This window comes from Borostomias antarcticus, assembly GCF_949987555.1.
Source record: "Borostomias antarcticus genome assembly, chromosome: 24".
NCBI lineage: Eukaryota > Metazoa > Chordata > Actinopteri > Stomiiformes > Stomiidae > Borostomias > Borostomias antarcticus.
The window spans coordinates 7,345,660-7,365,924 of NC_140257.1; positions in this window are offsets into that span (position 1 = coordinate 7,345,660).

Below are 20,265 nucleotides of genomic sequence, written 5' to 3' on the forward strand. Positions count from 1 at the left end.
ACCTAGCGAGGAAGGGTGACCGTGCTTTCGCAGTAATGGCACCGAAGCTGTGGAACGGGCTCCCTCTGAGCATCAAGACCACCCCCACTCCACTTAAAATACACCTTTTCAATGTTGTATTCTGAGCTAGCGTGTATGTGTTTTGTCATGAATGTTTCAGTCTCCTGTTCTCTAACTGTTGTCTCTGTGTTGCCGTGTCTCCTTCTGTTACCTATCTGTCTCCCGGGCTGCGCCCCGGGCCGATGTAATTATTGGATGGGGGGCGCATTACAAATACAAATAACATAACATAACAGAAAGAGAGACAAAACCACCAACAAATAGGAACAAGGGTTAATAACTTGAACCAATCTTGCAGGTTTGCACTACAGGGAAGCAACTGCTCAATTTTACCTGATATTGTGGCGTCACTGGCATCAGTGATTTGTCTTATTTATCTCACATCTCTACCGCTAACATTAACCCAATATTATATTTGTTCATCCCGTCTATGCAAATGTATTTGTGTGCGTGTTTGTGCCTACATTGATGACCAGGTGTTTCTCCACCTGCGTGCTGGCCAGACCGAACCAGCAGGGACCATTGGGCTTAGCTGAGTAAAGAGCAACATGTTAGAAGTGTATGTGTGCATGTGTATACAGTGACGCAACTAAGGGGGGTGCAGAGGGTGCAGTGCACCCGGGCGCCACAATTAGGGGGCGCCATTGAAGAGCAAGAGCACTGACTGACTAACTATACGATTCATAAATCTGCGCTCCCTCACTCAGAACGGAGTTAACGTTAGCTGGAGAATAAATAGTAGTTAGTTGTTAACAAAGTTTATAGTTTTATAATCAAAATGGATAACATGACACAGGAGGAAATGGAAGAATCAGTAACATCATAGAGACATCATACAAGAAATATATCCTGCAAGCCGTCTACTAAATGAAAATAGGTGCACAAAGGCAATAGATAAACTGAACTTCCTTTTAAAGCAAAATCTAGACTTACTTTTCCCTAATTTAATTGTAGCACTCACTCTTCCTGACCATGCCAGTGACAGTAGCATCTGCGGAAAGATCCTTCAGTAAACTAAAGACCAATAAAAATTACCTCCGTTCCACAATGGACAATGAGTGATTAAACGCATCTGGCAGTCTTATCTATAGAAAATAAAGTCACATGCTCCACTTATTTTGATGAGATACTAGACAGATGGGCAAGCATGAAATCCAGACGCGTTAGGATCTAGGAGATAGGCTAAAGATGAGATGAGGAAATGAGCCAAAATAATTTACAAGGGGATACTGTAGTTGAGAAAAATGAAGTATTTGCCAAAGCCCATGGTTCGCTCAAAAATAGGTTCAGTCAGATTTATTAAGAAAACAATACGATTGCAAACGGACCTCAAGATAAAACACAGAGTGGTTCACCAACAGAAGTAAATCAGCACGCCAAATCTTCTCCTTATATCTGCTCAAACCAACGATGTGGTGCAGCCGACATTTGATTGGCTGAGTCGTCTATACGTCATCGTAAGGTGACGGATATCACACAGTGGTCGAGGGATGGAACGCACTTTGAATATGAACAAAGAAAACAAAAGGTCTGAGCCAGGACGGGGAAGACGAAGGTGTGGCCCTTCTGACTTAAACAAAGAGAGGAGGAAGAGCGAGGTAGAGGAGGTGTTTACAATTACAAAAGAGAGAGAGAAACAAAAGGTTGAGGTGTTTACAATAGCAAAAGGCAGGGGACTGGATGAATAGGTATTGAAAGAAAATATATGAATCTGAATAGTCTTGAGACTAGGTGTAAAATTCCATGACAACTCCCACATCTGTGGCTGAACAGCCACATAAAATATATACATCAGATATAAAATAAGCATAATCAAAAAAAATAAAAATAATCAATTACAAACACAAAATTGTAAAAACTCTATGCTATACATGTGGAAAGGAAGTAATCTCTCCACTAGGTGGAGCAACAATAAAAAGAACAAAAATAGATAATTTTCTTTCCACATGCAAATCACGCACCAAAACTCCTTGTTTCAGAAATATGAAAGGAAACAAGGTAAAAAAGATGACATGATTATATACTATTTATAGTCTAAAAATGGACAACCATTCACCAAAAAACCTTGATTTAAAGTTTGAACAAGGCAAAAAGATAAATGGTTACCAGTGTAAGAAGGGCAAAAAACCTCTTGGTCAATTTAGAGGAAAAACCCAAAGAAGTAAAACTTCAAAATCATCCATCAGCTCATGTTTCAAAACATTATAAATCCTGTAGATAGATATTATGCATTTCGTCGAGATAATTTTCAAAGGGGTCATCTACTTCTCCGCTCGGTACTGAAGTCTGGACCATCAGTGCTTTAGCTGGAATATCCACTAAACACTTTGTAGCACATTTGATAATCACTGAAATGATAATGAACCCAAAAATAATACACACAAGAACAATAATAATAGTCCTAAAAATATTACCAAAACCTGAAAATGCATTATCAACCTGTCCCCAAATATCCCAGGTATGTAATTTGTTTAAGGTCTCAAGTCCTCTTTTGTTTGCTTCATGAAATTCAGCTAGTGTGACGTTTGGATCAGAAATGTACGAACAGCATTCACTCCCTACGATTGCACATGTACCTCCTTGAGAGGCTAGGATTGTATCTAATGCGAACCTATTCTGGAGAACGACTTTCTTTATTTCATTTACCTCTTGGCAAAGGGCAGAAATAACTCTATCAGATGCATTTATGTGATCTTGTAGGACATACGATAAAATCTGTATTTCAGCATTATTCTGAAGAAAGCCATAACTAGGAATCATTATTCCTAGTGCCGCATTGAAAATTGCGAGATTCCTACGATGTCTAATAGTAGTTTGTTTATGGAGTACTTTCATCTCTTCCTGAGTAACTTTCCTGATCATAGGAATTAAATGAGCTAAATAACAACGTCCCATACTATCCTCAGGTAGTTTAGAGTAGGCAGTGTTTCCACAGACTAGGAAAATGCCTTCAGGGAGTTCTATTTCCTTGCCTCGATACAGATACTCATAGACTGGGTCTATACAAGAGCTGGTTCCTAAATCAGTAATGGCTGAGTCTAAGTTCTTCCTAAACACATCAATACAACCTGTTACCTTCTGGAGAGGGACGATTTTGAATTGATCAGTGTTTGTTTGAACTCTAAGATTAGTTTGGTTGAATAGTTTTCTCTGAGACTGGACAAAACAATCAATAATCTGACATTTTAACCCGGAAAAAACAATTGAATTTCTCCATTCTACAGTTGTGGATAAGCCAGTACACGCTAACTGTGCAGTTAAAGGAACTGTATATATCTGTGTGAAGACAGCTTGAATATTATGAATTAACTGGGGTCCAGGTACTCTGGAAAAATGTATAACTCTAGCTAGTTCTAGTCGAGTAAATTCTCTTGGTTTCTGGTGTTGATTGACCTGCATAGTTAACTCTGTTAAAATGCTATTCTCTATACCGTCGTAGGAATTAATTAATCTATCTACTCCTGCATGAAATTGACAAGATGAGACTTGTTCCCTAGTGGAGAATGTATGGGTTGCTAACCCTTGCCAGTCATATTGTAACCACTCAGCTTGTGTTAAGGGAATTGGATATAGGGTAGGTGATGATGTACTAGCCGGGACCTGTTGACAAATCCAACAATCATCATAATCCATTTTTGATGCAAATTCCCGTACCATACTTATAGCAGTGTTAGGATGGGTCTTCCGATCTGAGTTGGATGACCTGGTTAAATACTTGTTACAATTAACTACCATAGTAGAGGGATAATCTGGGACAGGTTTGCAAATATGAGCACCATAGTTCTTGCTTCGAGCTACATTAATCACATCTCTGCTTAAAACACACCAATATGGCATTTCCCAACTCTTTTCATTAGCATTGGTCAGAGTCACCAGGGTAGATCCAAGGAACTTCTCATCGTCTTGGATTTTGACATCTGTAGAGCGTAACAGAGTCCAGTCATTCTTGTTCACAGTGTATATCCAACAGTCATTTAGGTGACACTTCTCTTTTGGGCAATAGAATGTCACGGTGGAATGCAAGGCGTCTTCTCTTCTAGATCGCAACTTCAATGTCGCGTTGTTTCAATCAGTTATGTTCAATGTTAGTTGCAGTGTGTGCAGGTGTGTGTGCGTGTGTGGTGCATCTTGTGAGGTCATGGCTGTGGAGTTTTTCCATGTTGCCATCATAACGACCATGAGAAGGAGGTGACCAGCAAGGTCATTTTTCCTCCGATTCCTCATCAGAGGAGAGGACAGTGTGGCGGCCCATGGCTTTGACCTCTGAGCCCTCTGGTTCAGCTGCATCCTTGATCTCCTGGTGTTGGCGATCCCCTGGTGGACCGTCCTCTGCTGCTTGGACCCGTCGGCAATGGCTTGCATGGATCCACAAAGTCCTCTCAGCTACTTTGACCGCTGTCTGCGTGGTGAGTAGAACCTGGTACGGCCCGAGCCACCTCGGCGAGTTCCAGCTCCTTCGTCTGTGGTCGTGGACCAGGACCCAATCCCCAGGAGAGATGTGATGCAGGAACCCCTCCTTAGCCTCAGGAATGGCGGTCCTCACTCTGTTGAAGACATCTTTTAGAATGTTATTCAGTGCAAGACAATATTGTATCATATCATCTTCACATGACATGAGACTAATCTTATTTTGGGGAAACGGTGTGTTAGTCATTTTCATAGGTCGACCAGTAAGGACTTCATATGGAGCCAGCCCTGTGGTCTGGTGCGGTCTCCCTCTCATGTACATGAGTGCCAGAGGTAGAACTTTCATCCATGACAGACCTGTCTCTGCAATCAGCTTGGTGAGCTTCACTTTCAGAGTTTGATTAGCTCTCTCCACTATTCCAGCACTTGCTGGATGATAGCTACAATGCGTTCTAAGGTCAATCTGTAGGCTATTGCAGATTTCCTGAATGACACTATTTACAAAATGGCTCCCTCGATCTGAAGAGAGTTTGGTTGGCAGGCCCCATCTTGGAATGATCTCTCTCGGGAGACTCTTTGCCACTGACAACGCTGAGGCATGCCTGCAAGGAAATACCTCAGTCCATTTGGAGAAAACATCAGTTAACACTAGGCAATATTTGTACCCCTGGCATGGAGAGAGTTCAATAAAATCCATCATTACATGTTCCCATGGCCCACTTGGTCGAGGATGTGCTGACAGTTCCATTTTTATCCCTTTTCCAACATTGTTTTGCATGCATATGATGCATTTGGCACAGTTTTGTTCTGCAAAAACCGTGAACCCTGGTGCATACCAATACCTGTTAACATCCTCCGCCACCCCTGTTTTTGAAACATGATCTGGCCCGTGGGCTAGTTTGAAAGCATAATGAAAACATGAACGAGGTAGTACAGGTTTGTCATTAGGCCCTAGATACAGGTTAGTTTGGTTGTGGAATGTGCACTTATTCCTCCATTTCTTTTTCTCCGCAGGTGGAGCAGATGCTTGTAGGTCAGAAATGTCTGCCAGGGACAGTGGAGGAGTCTTGTCAGGGTCTGTGGATGGTACAGAGAGCATAGAAAGCACAGGGGAGGAAGCAGAGACAGCCGCAGCTTTTGCAGCGAGGTCAGCAGTCGAGTTACCGACAGAGACAGGATCAGAGCTTTTAACATGAGCTTGGCATTTACACACTGCTAGGCTAGATGGTAAAAGCATAGCTTCTAGAAGGTTGTTGATCAACACATGGTGTGCAATAGGTTTACCAGTTGACGTGAGGAATCCACGGTTTCGCCAAAGGGAGCCGAAGTCATGCACAACTCCAAAAGCATAACTACTGTCTGTGTAAATGGTTGCAGACTTGCCACTTGCTATTATACAAGCTCTGGTCAGAGCGAACAATTCAGCTGCTTGCGCTGAAAGGTGTTGTGGGAGTTTTGCTGATTCTAAAACTCCATCTAATGTTGTGACTGCATATGCGACAAGTGGTTGACCTGTTGTCGACCGCTGGGCTGATCCGTCCATAAAAAGCTCAAAATCAGGGTTAGAGAGAGGAACATCAGTGAGGTCTGAGCGTGGCTTATTGAACTCCTCTACTATAGCCACACAGTCATGCGGTTCCCCGTCTTCTGGGGTCGGAAGCAGAGTTGCTGGGTTAAGTATAGTGCATCTTTGAAGTGTAAGATTAGACAAAGTCAACAGTACATTCTGTTAATGCAACAATCTTGCTGGGTGCAGGTGCGATGTCTTTGCTTGTAAAAGAAGAGCAGACACGGCATGCGGTACATGGACTACCAGCGGCCGCAGTGCTACTAGGTCTACAGAACTCAATACAGCCTCAGTAGTAGCTGCCACTGATCTCAAGCAGGACACGAGTCCTCTAACAACAGAGTCAAGTCTTTTGGAGTAATAGGCTACCGGTCTGTACCTATCTCCATGCTTCTGTGCTAATACTGCTGCCATGTAACCTTCCTTCTCGTTCGTGAACAGGTGGAAGGTCTTGTCATAGTCAGGAATACCTAGACAGGGTGCTGTGGACAGTCTTTGTTTAAGTGTCGTTAAAGCCAGTCTGGCTTCGTCAGTCCATGTGATTTTGTCTGAGGGAGCTAATTTCTGTCCATGAGCTAAATCAGATAGTGGCTGTGTTATCTCTGCAAAGTCAGGAATCCAAGCTCGGCAGTAACCTACAGTCCCAAGCAGTGACATCATCTGTTTTTTGGTTGTGGGCAGGGGAAGTGTAAGAATTACTTTAACACGGTCAGTCCCCAGTGTCTTGCCATCTTTTGTTATTAAGTGACCAAGGTATCTGACCTGCTCACATACTAACTGGATCTTGTTTCTAGACACCTTGTGGCCATTTTCTGCAAGGAAAAACAACAGCGCTCTTGTATCCTCAATACATGACTCCTTGTTTCTACTGGCAAGAAGTAGGTCATCCATGTATTGAATGAGAGTGCTGCCTTTTGGCGGGATGAACCCTTCTAGGTTCCGTGCCAACTCGACATTAAAGATGGTTGGAGAGTCCACATATCCTTGAGGCATTACACACCAGGTATAACTCCGTCCTTGAAAGGTGAACGCGAACCACTCTCTGGAGTCAGGGTGAACAGGGATAGAGAAAAACGCATTACTCAAATCAATAACACTAAAATGTGTAGCTGTGGCAGGTATGGATGACAGAATGGTAACAGGGTTCAGAACAAGGGCTGTTCTAGCATGGACAGCTTCATTAACAATTCTCAAATCTTGAACAAATCTCCATTCACCTGAAGCCTTCCTCACAGGCAGAATAGGGGTGTTGCAAGGTGAGCTGTCAATCTCAACAATAGCACCTCTTTCTAATAAAGAGGCGTGAACCTTAGCAATCCCCTCCTCTGCCTCTGTACTCAGAGGATACTGGGCACGTCTTGGACGGAATGTTCCCTTTGGGCTGACGACTACTGGGTTGACATTCTTAATCCTGCCTATATCAAACTTATCTCTGGCCCACAATGAGTCGGGCACCCCCTGCAACACAGATGGATTTTCTATGTTGTCAGAAGGAATTTGGACAAACGTGGGGTTGAGGCGTTGACCCTGCATTCCACGAACCACAGGTGTCAGCCATCTAAAAGGGAAGCAGCTTACCCCTGTTGTTGGAGAGTGTCTTACTTGGTGTGGATCTCCAACCCAGTCAGTAGCTTCCATTGCCGTCTGCAGCCACATGCCTGTCTCCTCCTTGGTAACAAACTCAGAGACACCAAGTGAAATGTGTGGGACACCTTGTTTTTCATCATACAGCTGTTTCTGTGTCTCTGTCAGACACACAGAGAGAGCTGCATGGTCAGGATCTACATACAGCATAGCACATTCAAGAACCTCACTACTTTGTGGTTGTAACCAGACTTTCTCAAAATCATGATCTTGTTGTAGTGGGGATACATTTGCAGTGCAGTGTAATGAAGTCTGTGGTGTGAGAGGGGTGTCATATGAATAACAGGAGTTAATTTTTGAGAACAGCTTAGAACGTTGGAGTGACATCTGATCATTATTTTCAATGTTCCAGGAATATGTCCAACTTGTCATATGTTCTATAAACATGAGGTCGCGCAGTGGTGTTACCTGTTTAGGCCGGATAATGGTGACCCCATTTGAGTCACAGCACATCTGAAACCCTAGTTTGCACAGCAGATCTCTCCCCATTAGGTTAACAGGACAACAATGAGAATAGATAAATTGGTGTTGGAATTCAGCATCATCCAACACAACAGGAAGTGACGTAGTCATTCTCTCAGATTTTTCAATACCTGCTGCACCAATGGTTTTTGCAACTTCATTTGTTAGTTTAGGAACAACATTAATCTTTGAGGAGCTTAGGACTGATGAGTGTGCGCCGGTGTCAGCTAAAAACATGAGTTGCTCTCCATTAACTTCTAAAGTTACGACTGGAAGCTCGGACGGTGTTGTATGCAGATTAAGGTATTGACAAATATGAACAACCTTCTCTTTATCCTGTACAGCTGTACTATCTGACGGTCCCTCAGCAAAACTCTCTGTCTGTTCCTGGCCTAGTCATGACTGTTGCTGTGGGTTGTTCAGGGAAATTCCAGCAGGTGGCGCCGAACCCCAGGTTGCAGGATTCTTTTTCTCATTTTGCCTGCGGTAACTGCGACAGTTCCTGATCCAGTGACCAGTTTTACCACAATGAAAACACGCGTCAGTTCTGTCTCCGTTTTCGTCTCCCTCCCTCGGTTTCATCCTGTAGTTCATTCTGTTTCTATCCCTACGATTCTTGTTCATGTGACGACCCTGTGGTCGTTGTTCTCTCTCTGGTCTCTCAGATTGGTTTTCTATCTGTTCCAGTTGAGCGGCTTGCAACTTGGCTGTACCTAACTTAATTTCTTTCGCCTCCCTTTGTTCAATGTGAACGCGAAGCCGCTCCGCATACCGGAAATGGTCAACAACTTCCTCGAGCGAAGTTGACTCCCAGGTGTGGCAACACATCCTAACTTGGTCAGACAAAGAGGAGAGAGAGTTATTCATCAACTGTTGTTTTAGAATTTTCTTATAATCGGCATTCACTTTGTCCATGCCACTGTGTGACGCGAAGACTGATTCCAGTCTTTCCCAAAATTTCTCGAACTGCTCATCGGATTGTTGTTTACAATATGTGATACGGTCCCAATCCATCTTTTTAGGGAATCGAGTTTTGATTCTGTTCAACAGCGCAGTGTTTTGGTCGGCAAAATCGGCATGAGAAAAAGGCAACGTAATGTCAAACGGATCTTTCACATCGACCCATTTTAACCCAAGGCATTTTCTCATGATCATGGCGATTTCCTCTGCGTGAGGCTCATACATTCGAACTAAACTGTTAAAAATATTTTCGAACTCTTCAATGTCTTTGGTTGGATCGGGCAAGGTTCTAGCTACATCACGTAGTTCATCAGAGCGCCAGGGTCTATAAACCGTAATCTCTGGAGTCCAGGCCGCATAACCAGCTGCATCATTTATTTGTGAAGGGCGAGGAACAGGGTTTGGGCAGCGTATCAGTGGCGCTTGTATTTGCGGTCCCTCCAGACTATCTCTAGCCATTTGCAGTTGTTCCAAATTAAACTTAGCCTCAGATATAGCTCTAGCCAATTCTTCCTTCCTGACCTGTTCTTGTTTGGACGAATACCTCGTAGAAAGGGGCGCGCTTAACTCGTATTGTAGAGGGGAGAGAGAAGGGGCGTGGCTAATGGCGGGAGCATGAAAAGGGGGAACAGCAACAGCCTGGTTGGGTGTGAGCACGGGGCAACGAGTCGAGGGGGAAAAATCTAATTTTAAATCAGTTATTCTGCTGGGGAAATGGCGGAGAGACTGTCTGCTGAACCTCCTTATCTTTCCTTCCTGACCTAAATAAAAAACCCTCTCGTGCTACTCTCTCCCAAATCTTAAAAGCAGACCAGTCTATAGAATTAACAGGCTTTTCCCTTAACCTAGACATCTCAAGCTGAGCCCGAATCTTAGCTAAAAATTTAACACTAAATGTCAGATGGGGATGTAAGAAATCGAAAATGCTTTAGCGCATAACGAAATCTCATCAGGGCTAGACAAATTGCAAGCTAGCAGTAGAATCCTGTTGCATATAGCATATGTTAGTAGCCGGTGTTACAGGGACACCTAGTGGTGCTCCCAAAATGTTGCATGTAAGACCCGGATGTTGTATGTGGGCGTGCGCGGGGAATTTTAAGTTTAATAAAAGCTATACTGAAACAAATCCCTAATAAACACGACGCAGCCTAAAACCCCAAAACAGCAATGAAAGGAAACCTTATAGTTAACTCACGGCGGGAAAGAATACAATTTCGAAAGAAACAAAGACACATTAAACCGCTAACTCACCCAGTCAACTGGTCCTTTGTTCTCTGGCTCGATGGCGGATCACCGGGAGAGCGGAGTAGTAGTTGTTTTCCTGTGTCTCCCAGACAACCAGCTAGCCTACTGGAAATCTAGCAGTTACGATTTAACAGTGTACAAAATGTGAACAATACCTACCTGGATAATAGGCGCGCTTAACAAACAATGCAAGGCAAGAGCCGAAGCTCAAAAATGCAATCAAAAATCCCACTGAGCCGACGAAAATAGCGCTAGACAAACACAAAGACAACACAACAACACGACAAAAACAGACACTCCGGAGATTAGCTGGTAATCGCACTCACTGCGAACTTCAACCCATTTGGAAATCGCACTCACTGCGAACTTCAACCCTGTGGGAATCGCACTATCTGCGAACTTCAACCCTGTGGGAATCGCACTATCTGCGAACTTCAACAATTTGGAAATCGCACTCACTGCGAACTTCAACAGATTCCCTTCTGTGCTAATTCTGGAACATCGAACTAAAGCAACCCAAAACGTTATCCTAGAAGTGCACTCTCACTTCTTAACTACAGCCGAGCCGACAAACAATCTAAACTGTAGTCTACATCAACTGTAAGGGAGCGAGTCCCAAACCCAAAATTACACCTCTTCTGAAGAGAACCCCGGTAGCCTAAACAAGGACGAATCCAGAGAACAATGCAATATCACCAATCCTAAACTGCCACTGTTAAAAACAACGCCTTTCGCCACCACCTTCCCCGGGGAGTTTTGCTTTCAACAATACGCCAGACCCACACAATCCGAAACTAAAACAAGGCAAATACAACTCAGAACCATAAGAGGGTTCGTTTAAACGTACCTGTGAGCTTCAAGAATCCAGTGGAAGAACTGAGGAAATAATCTCGGCGTGCGCTCTGGCGCACGAGAGAAGATTGACTTTCCAACGCCCACTATGGACCGACACGTCTGTCACCAGTTCATCCACTGGAATCTCGAAGCAACACGCAGGCAGTCCTCCCTTTCATCCGCGTCGCCAACTGTGATCGTAAAATAACTGATCTAGTCAAAAGGATTTACCAAGATTCGCTCAAAAGGTTAAGTCTGGTTTATTGTGAAAAACATACGAGCGCAAGGACTTCCTGAACAACGAGTGGTTTATTCAGCGAAGTGCCCGTTTGGTCTTCTGCTGTGCCGTATATGCAGTCAAACCACAGGTAAGGTCCTTCCAGGATGTGATTGGCTACTGCATTGTACATCATATGAAATGGCAGGCGTGGCCAAGAGTACAGACATGTGACATGAGAAAAAGGGGACATTGACAATTGGGGACAAAGGATGGCAAAGGATGGTTATTCTATTGTAGACAGATGGCATTCTGGAAGCCATTTTGTATGTTAGCACAGCTATGTGAATATTTGGGGGAGGTGATGTATTACAAAAGGAGTGAGAGGACAAAGGTTTAAGGTGTTTGGATGCAAATTCCTCAACACTTGCACCCGGTCTGGGAAGTGGCTTGTTGCGGCTGTACGGTGTAAGGGGCTGGTTGGCTAGCTGACCCAAACGCAGGACCACGGACACAGATGGACAGTTCCAAGCCCAGCGCTCGGTTTAATACGTAAATGGAGGTACAGAGGGGCAAGGCAAAAGAGTAGTCAAGTTCAGGCAGGGTCAATCAATCAACAAAAAAATGTCCAGAAAATGTAATCCAAGCCGTGGTCGAGGTCCGAGGAGGGGAAGCCGTGTGTCAGTCCAGGAAAAGGGCAGCAAACAAACCGGAATCTGGAAGAGGAGTGGAGAGTAGAATGAGTCACAGGAAAAAAAACAATTATCACAACTGCTAGCACGGAGACTACAGAAGCCACTACTTGCCACAACGAATCTTAGGGAAGAACTGGCGACGAACGTTGGGAAGACAGGGTTCTTATAGGGGAGGTGATTGGATGAGTGGTGGCAGCTGGTGAGCCGCGCCCTCGGAGCTGGTTAGCAGAACCGTGTTCAGGTGTGCGGGGGTTATCACGTCGGAGGGCGCGCAGAGCGTGCGCTGAAGGAACGGTGGTGGGAGCTGGAGAGCGCCCAGGCGGAGGCGGAGCTGTAACAGGAACCCCCCCCATGCGGGAGCCACCAGGCGACCTACCCGGGGCATCCGGGAACTCCCGGTAGAAGTCCCGGAAGAGAGCTGGGGACATGATGCGGGAGCGGGGCTCCCACAACCGCTCCTCCGGACCGAAGCCCTCCCAGTCCACCAGGTAAACATACCCCCGGCCCTGGCGACGGACCTTCAACAGTTTCCTCACCGTCCACTGAGGGTGGCTGTCAACCAGTTGAGGAGCCGGGCGACCCGCCACCGGGGGTACGAGGGGGCTGGTGACGTGGGGCTTGATCCGGGAGACGTGGAAGACCAGGTGGACACGCCGGAGGGAGGAGGGCAGGTCCAGCCAGACTGCGATGGGGTTGATGACCAGGCTGATGAGGTAGGGACCAATGAAGCGGCCCGACAGCTTCCCGGAGTCGGTGTTGAGAGGCAGGTTGGCGGTGGAGAGCCAGACCCGCTGACCGACCTTGTACTCTGGGGCCGGGGGTGCGTCGGCGGTTGGCTCCGTGGCTGGCGCGCTCATTGGCCCGGAGCAGCGCCGAGCGTGTAGACTTCCAGACCCTCCGACAGCGGCGGAGATGGGCCTGGACAGACGGGACCGCCACCTCGACCTCCTGGAGCGGGAACAGGGGTGGCTGGTACCCCAGGGAGCACTCAAAGGGCGACCTGCCGGTGGAGGAGTTGACCATGGCGTTCAACGAGTACTCAACCCAGGGTAGGTCCTGGCTCCAGGAGGACGGGTGGAGGGAAGATTCACACCTGAGGGCCGCCTCCATACTCTGGTCGGCCCTCTCCGCCTGTCCGTTGGTCTGGGGATGGTACCCAGACGATAGGCTGACCGTGGCCCCAATTCCCTTACAGAAGGCCTGCCACACCCCTGAAGTGAACTGGGAACCACGGTCAGACACTATGTCCAGGGGAAGGCCATGGAGCCGAAAGACGTGCTGCTCCAGCAGCCCAGCCGTCTCTGCCAAGGTGGGAAGCTTGGGGAGAGCCACGAGGTGCACCGACTTCGAAAGCCGGTCCACTACGGTCAGGACGACGGTGTTACCATGGGACGGAGGGAGACCGGTGATGAAGTCGAGTGCGATGTGGCTCCAGGGATGGCTGGGCACAGGGAGGGGGCGCAGCAGGCCCGTCGGCGGTTGGGGGGTCCCCCTTGGGGACAGGGTTGGACACGATGAGCCCTCCTGATCACTGCCTCGACATTCATGACGATGATCCGAGACGAGGGGACGATGGTCTCCGGAGGCTCGGGGTCCTCCTCGGAGTCGTGAATGCGAGACAGTCCATCGGCCTTGGCGTTCCTCGACCCCGGGCGGTAGATGAGGTGGAAGTCGAACCGCCCGAGGTACTGGGCCCAGCGCGCCTGTCGGGGAGTCAACCGCCTGGCCAACCTGATGTACATCAGGTTCTTGTGGTCGGTCCAGACGGTGACGGGATTCTTTGCGCCCTCCAGCCAGTGCCGCCACTCCTCGAACGCCTCCACAACATCCAGCAGCTCTCGGCTGCCGATGTCGTAGTTGGCCTCTGCAGCGGTGTAACGACGGGACAGGAAGGCACAGGGGTGCATCTTGCCATCTGCTGCTAACTTCTGTGAAAGGACTCCGCTGACCCCGGTGTCGGAGGCATCCACCTCCACGGTGAAGGGCCTGGACGAGGACGGGTGCAGAGGTGAAACGCCTCTTGAGGTCGGCGAAGGCGGAACTGGCCTCAGGTGTCCAGATGAAGGGACGCAGAGGGGAGGCTGGCTCCACTCGACGACAGCCTGGATCTTCTTAGGGTCAGGCCAAGTCTGTCCACCCTCCATGATGAGTCCCAGGAACTCCACGGAGGGAGCGTGAAAGGTGCACTTCTCGGCCTTGATGAAGAGGCGGTTCTCCAGGAGACGCTGGATGACGAGGTGGACGTGCTGGACGTGTTCCTCAGCGCTCCTTTGAGAACACCAGGATGTCGTCGAGGTAGAGCACCACGAAGATGTCCAACATGTCCCGGAGCATGTCATTCATCACCTCCTGGAAGACGGAGGTGGCATTGGTGAGGCTAAATGGCATGACCAGGTACTCATAATGGCCTCTCGGGGTCTTGAACGCGGTCTTCCACTCATCCCCCTCACGAATGCGAAGGAGGTGATACGCACTCCGCAGGTCCAATTTGGTGAAGACAGTCGCCCTTTGGAGGGGTTCGAAGTTTGCACTCATGAGGGGGAGAGGATACCTGTTCTTGATGGCGATCTCGTTCAGCTGCCTATAATCGATGCATGGCCTCAGGTCTCCTCCTTCTTCACGAAGAAGAACCCTGCTGCCACTGGGGAACGTGATGGACAGATGAGACCCTCAGCCAAGCAATCGTTAAGGTAGCTGTCCATGGCCGCCCTCTCAGGAAGGGAGAGGCTGTAGAGGCGGCTCGCGGGGAGTTGCGCACCGGGGCGGAGCTCGATGGCGCAGTCGTAGGGTCGGTGAGGAGGGAGAGAGCGGGCCCGGTCCCTACTGAACGCCTCTCCCAGGTCGTGGTACACCTCCGGCACGGTGGAGAGGTCCGGGGGTGCAGGGGCCGGAAGGGCAGAGAGTGAGGGTGTCTGGGCGACACGCAGGCACCGGGCATAACAGGCCGTGCTCCAGCTGAGTATACGTCTGTTGCCGTATTTGATGTGGGAGACGTGTTGCTCGAGCCACGGCCGGCTCAGGATGAGGGGAGTCAGAGGCGGATCTCCTCCACGTGGTTGCCAGAACTGGTAAGGGTGATGGGACCGTCTGTTCCATGACCGGACCCAGGCTGTGTCCATCCAGTGCTGTGACGGTGAGGGGAAATGCCGCCCTCCTGGCCAGGTCCGCGTCGATGAAATTGCCGTCTGCTCCTGAATCAATGAGCGCACTGATGGTATGAGTGCGCCCATGCCAGGAGAGGGTGACGTCGAACCTGACCGGAGGGAGGGGCGAGGGAGACTGTGAGACATGGCTCACCAGGAGGCCCCACTCCCCTGATGAGCCAAGTCTTTTGGGCGGATGGGACCGTCCTCTCCCCTGTGGCCCTCCTGGGCACAGTAGAAACAGAGCCCCTGGACTCGCCGGTGGTGCCTCTCCTCTGGTGAAAGGTGGGCCCTGTTCACCTGCATAGGTTCCTCCCGGTCAGAGGCAGTGGAGGACACCGCGGCTGGGGGCGTGCCAGGCTCCCGGGAGCGTGGGTAGGTGAACGGAGCCCGGGTAGGAGGAGGACTGGCTCGGCGGGTGGTACGGCCGACGGTCTCTGCCCCACGAGCGCGCAGACGTTCGGCCAGGCGATGGTCAATGTTGACCGCCAGGCGGACGAGCTGGTCCAGGGTGGCGGGGTGATCCCTGACGGCCAATTCGTCCTTGAGGACCTCCGACAGCCCCTCCCAAAAGGCCACCTGGAGGGCCTGGTCGTTGATACCGCTGTCGGCAGCCAGGATACGGAAATCGATGGTGTATTTGGAGACACTGCGAGCCCCCTGGCGGATGTGGTGGAGTCGGCCGGCAGCGCGGAGTGCCCGGGTGGGGTGGTCGAATACGAACCTGAACTCAGCACAAAAGTCAATGTAGGAGTCCATGCAGGCAGCACCGACCACCCACGCCGCCATGAACCAGGAGAGGGGCTTGCCAGTGAGGAGACTGGCAACGTACCTGATCCTGGAGATGTCTCTCAGGTACCCCTCTGGTTGCTCCGCCAAGATAAATCCGCACTGCATGAGGAACTCGCCGCAGGTCTCCACGCCACCGTCATAGGGCTTGGGGTGATGTAACTTGGGCTCCCTCCGGGGCGGGGCATGGTCGGCCGGAGCCATGGGTGCGGGGGCGTTGGAGAGGCTCCAGTGGCAGATGTTGCAGGCGGCCGAGGGCGCGGGGAACACCCCTATGGGCACCAGGGAGGGACCCGAGGCGGGAGCTGGAGAGATGGTGGCTGCAGCCGGAGTAGGTGAGGGAAGCATGATGATCTCATGCAGTCAAGTCTAACATGACTGCTCTTCCATTTCCTCTTGGCTAGAGACATCAGGATAATTTATTTACGAAAAAGAACATGAATCTCCTTCAAACATTACAATATATCACATACATCAACGTACATGGATGAAAGAAAAACAAAACGTGGCATCTGCAATTGAAGATAATCTGCTCTTGTAATTAAAGGAAATATATTCATATTCCCAGGCAACGCAAACACAACAGGAGGAATGTTGTGGAACTAAGCCATGGAATGTTGCTAGTGTATTTCTCGACAGCTAAAAACGTATTATCAGCAGACAAAACTGTACAGAAATCACACTGCATACCAGGACAGATGATATACATTAATGGAGTCACTAAACATGTTATAAAAATTTACGTTACATGAATTCGGTCGCTAACCGAGTGGTCACTAGCTAAACAGCTAACATTAGCTAACGTTAGCGAGCTAGCACTAGCAAACTGTCGAACAATGTCACAAAAATAGCTAAAGGTCAATTAAGAGGATGCAGTTTATGAATACAAAGATCAATATTTACCCCAAAGTTAAGATTTCCCAATTCCTCGCATGTGAAAAGCACTTGTTCCATCGGAGGGGATCTACACCTCTCTGTTGCTCTACACCGGCTGCTTGTGTTCCGCTGTGAAGGTTTGAAATTTGCGCATGCGCAATGTGCGTGTTCAAACTCTTCATAGTACGGCGCTGCATGCATCAAAGTTTACACATCAATATTCTACTTGTGCAAAAAAAAAGCATTATCTTGTAGCCTATGGACGTCTCCGGTGCATCTTTTTCATATTTGCTGCTCTGATAATTATCTTGCTTGCCTACAGGACGTCTGCTGCATATTTTTGGCATTTACAGTTTTTAATTCATTGTAATAATGCTTTAATGCTTATTCTAAAATAGGTCTATATGATAGCCATAAATGAGGTAGGTCTATATGATAGCTATATGGCAGCTAAATCACATATTTTGCTGGCTGCTAGCAGACATATTGAAATTACGTATGCGTGTAGACCACATTTCGCCGACCAATACCAGTGCAATATGATTTTGGAGAAAAACCTTCACACTAATCAATATAGTCTCTCGGCAACAACTGAACAAATAATCAAAATCTGTGTTTTGTGACACGTTGATGTTGTTGTTTTGTGACACGTTGATGTTGTAACCGCATTTAAGCTGGTTGAAAATATGGCGAAAACAAGTCTTAGACGTTCTGACCGAATATCACCGAGATTTAACCTAGAAATCAATATTGAAAACACGTCTTGTGCTCACTGGGGCTCTGCTGCGCGCAGACAGAGTGAAGGAGAGGATCAGTGGCCTGGCTCCCGCCCCTGAATCTGAATAGCAATTCAATCTGAGTGTCAGACTAGTGGAGCACAGCAGACACTTTCAGCTTATAATTGTAGCATCCCAAGCGTATTATTTTACAGAGTAGAGATTTTTTTCATTTAACTAATAAAATAATAAAATAAATTATACATATTTATATATGTAATTTATTTAGTTTAGTTGACATTCTTGCTCCGCCTCTGCAGACAGCAAACAGATCTGCAGGGCTGAGTTTCCCAGAGGCATCGTAGCGCTACATTCATCGTAAGCTATGGCGTTCATCATAGCGCTATGATGAACGTAGGGCTACGATGCCTCTGGGAAACTCAGCCCAGTAGGCTACACCTGACATTGTATTATTCCATTAGCCTACTTTTCCTGATGTTTTAGGTTTTTGCCATGGTAGCGTTTCAGTATCAGTATCAAGATACTTTTAGCAGGTATCGTATCGAATTTATAATTTTTCAGAAGAGGCAGCAAACATGTCGGACGACAATGAGAAGATCCATGCTGCACCTCCACAATTCAAATCGCAAATCTGGAAGAAATTCGGCTTTCATAACTCACCAGGTAAAAAAAAAACCCGTCATATCGAATCGCAATATTACAGAATCGCATTTGCCACAAAAACTGCAATATAAATCGAATCGGCACGCAGTTTTTTTTTTCAATGCTCATTGGCGCTGCCCATATTCCAAAAGGGTTCAATGCAAGGTTCACCAGACTGATATGCATAGTGAAATAATTCATAACATACATTTTGACCAGGGCTGGCCAAACATTCAATACAACTGGACTCGTTTTCTTTTTTTCTTTTTTTAATATATCCTTACATGGTAGGTATCTTTAAAGCAAGGGTACGCTTCAAGGATTTTTGGAGGCTTGTCCTGCTCCTTAACAGTGTCTGAATCAATGAAAGCTTGTCTTCATTCAAACTCCAAATCAAGAAGTTGGACCACAGCGTCTTTATTTGGTTTAGGTCTCTTGTATAACTCTTGAAGAGCTTTGTAATGCCGTGCTTGAGCCTGTTGACTGTTGTGAACAGCAGACCTTTCATCTGGACAGACAAAGAAAAGTATAATATCCAACCATGGTCAAGAACAAAGATGAGGATTTACAGACAAAAAGTAGCAAATATGGCTCTTTCTACAGTAAACATCATATTGGAGGGTACCCACATTCCCATTCCTAATAAAATAATGGAAAGCACACTTATAAGTGATGTCAAGGAATTATTAGCAATTCCCAAAATACCATGCCGTTTCTCATCATGAGCGACATACTGACACCTAGTGGCTGATCTTACATACTGTAAGTTTGAACAGGTAATGCACTCACCCTTTTGGCCACAGGAACTTTGAGTAGCTGCTTCTTCTGGCTTGCTGTGCAGTTTTGGCCTCTTCTGCTCTTGAACTTTGTCTCTTGGTTGCGATTGCCCATTGTCTGGACTCGAAGACCCTTCACCTGGATGAAGACAAACATGAAGTCACATACATTTATCAATAAATGTTTACAGAGGATCCTTCATCTGAGCTGGAGACAGAATGAAGGAAGAGGTCCAAAGGTGGAGGTGGAACTGGGTCGGTCACACCCTCCTGAAACGTTTATATTATTTATAAAATAATAAGAGCCACCAGCCAACTAAGCATCCCAAAAATAATTTCACAATTTATGGCTAATATAACAAATCATGACAATCAAATTAAATTGCAATTCCATTTTTTAAAGTTTGTTCTCCAAGTTAAACAGGTAATTAACTCACCATTTTGGCCACAGGAACGTTGAGTAGCTGCTGCTTCTGGTTTGCTACTCAGTTTAGGCCTCTTCCGCCCTTGAGCTTTGTCCCTTGGTTGGGGCTGCCAACAGTGCTGACTTGAAGACCCTTCAGATGGATAGACAAAAAGTATAGCATTTAACAATGGGCAAGAACAAAGATCAGGAAACAGTTTGTTGAGAGTTGTGAGTTGAGAGATTGCTTTAAAGGGTAATGCACCTGGTTGTTCATCTGGTGTTATGCTTCTGGTTGGAGATGAATCAGAAAACAGTACAGTTGATGCATCTGATAAGTCTTCTGAGATGTCACTCTCTCTGTCACCTTCCTCTCCAAAATATATGCGATGTCTCCGGTGCCTCTCAGTCTTGTCACATTGAGCAGTCTCTTGTTAAGTTGTCTGTACAGAGTTCCCTGTGGCACAGAATTGCAGACAATGTCTAGACATTACAACCAAATGTCATCAATGTGCACAACCACAACTTTAAGATGCACTCAAAACATTATACATCATATAATGAAAACCAAATGCATATATCATCTGTAGGCTACATCAATTCTCAATTGCATCAATAATCTTATGTTCCTTGGTCTTCTTACCCAGCGATGTTTCAAGGGAGGATCTTTGTCTTGCAGCATGGGATAATACTCAACAAGCATTTTTGTCATTTCTTGTTTTGAGGGATATCGGAAATCATAATCTTGCACATTTGCCCGTAGGATGGAGATCATGGAGGTTATCGTGTTTCTAACCAGTCTGCATCG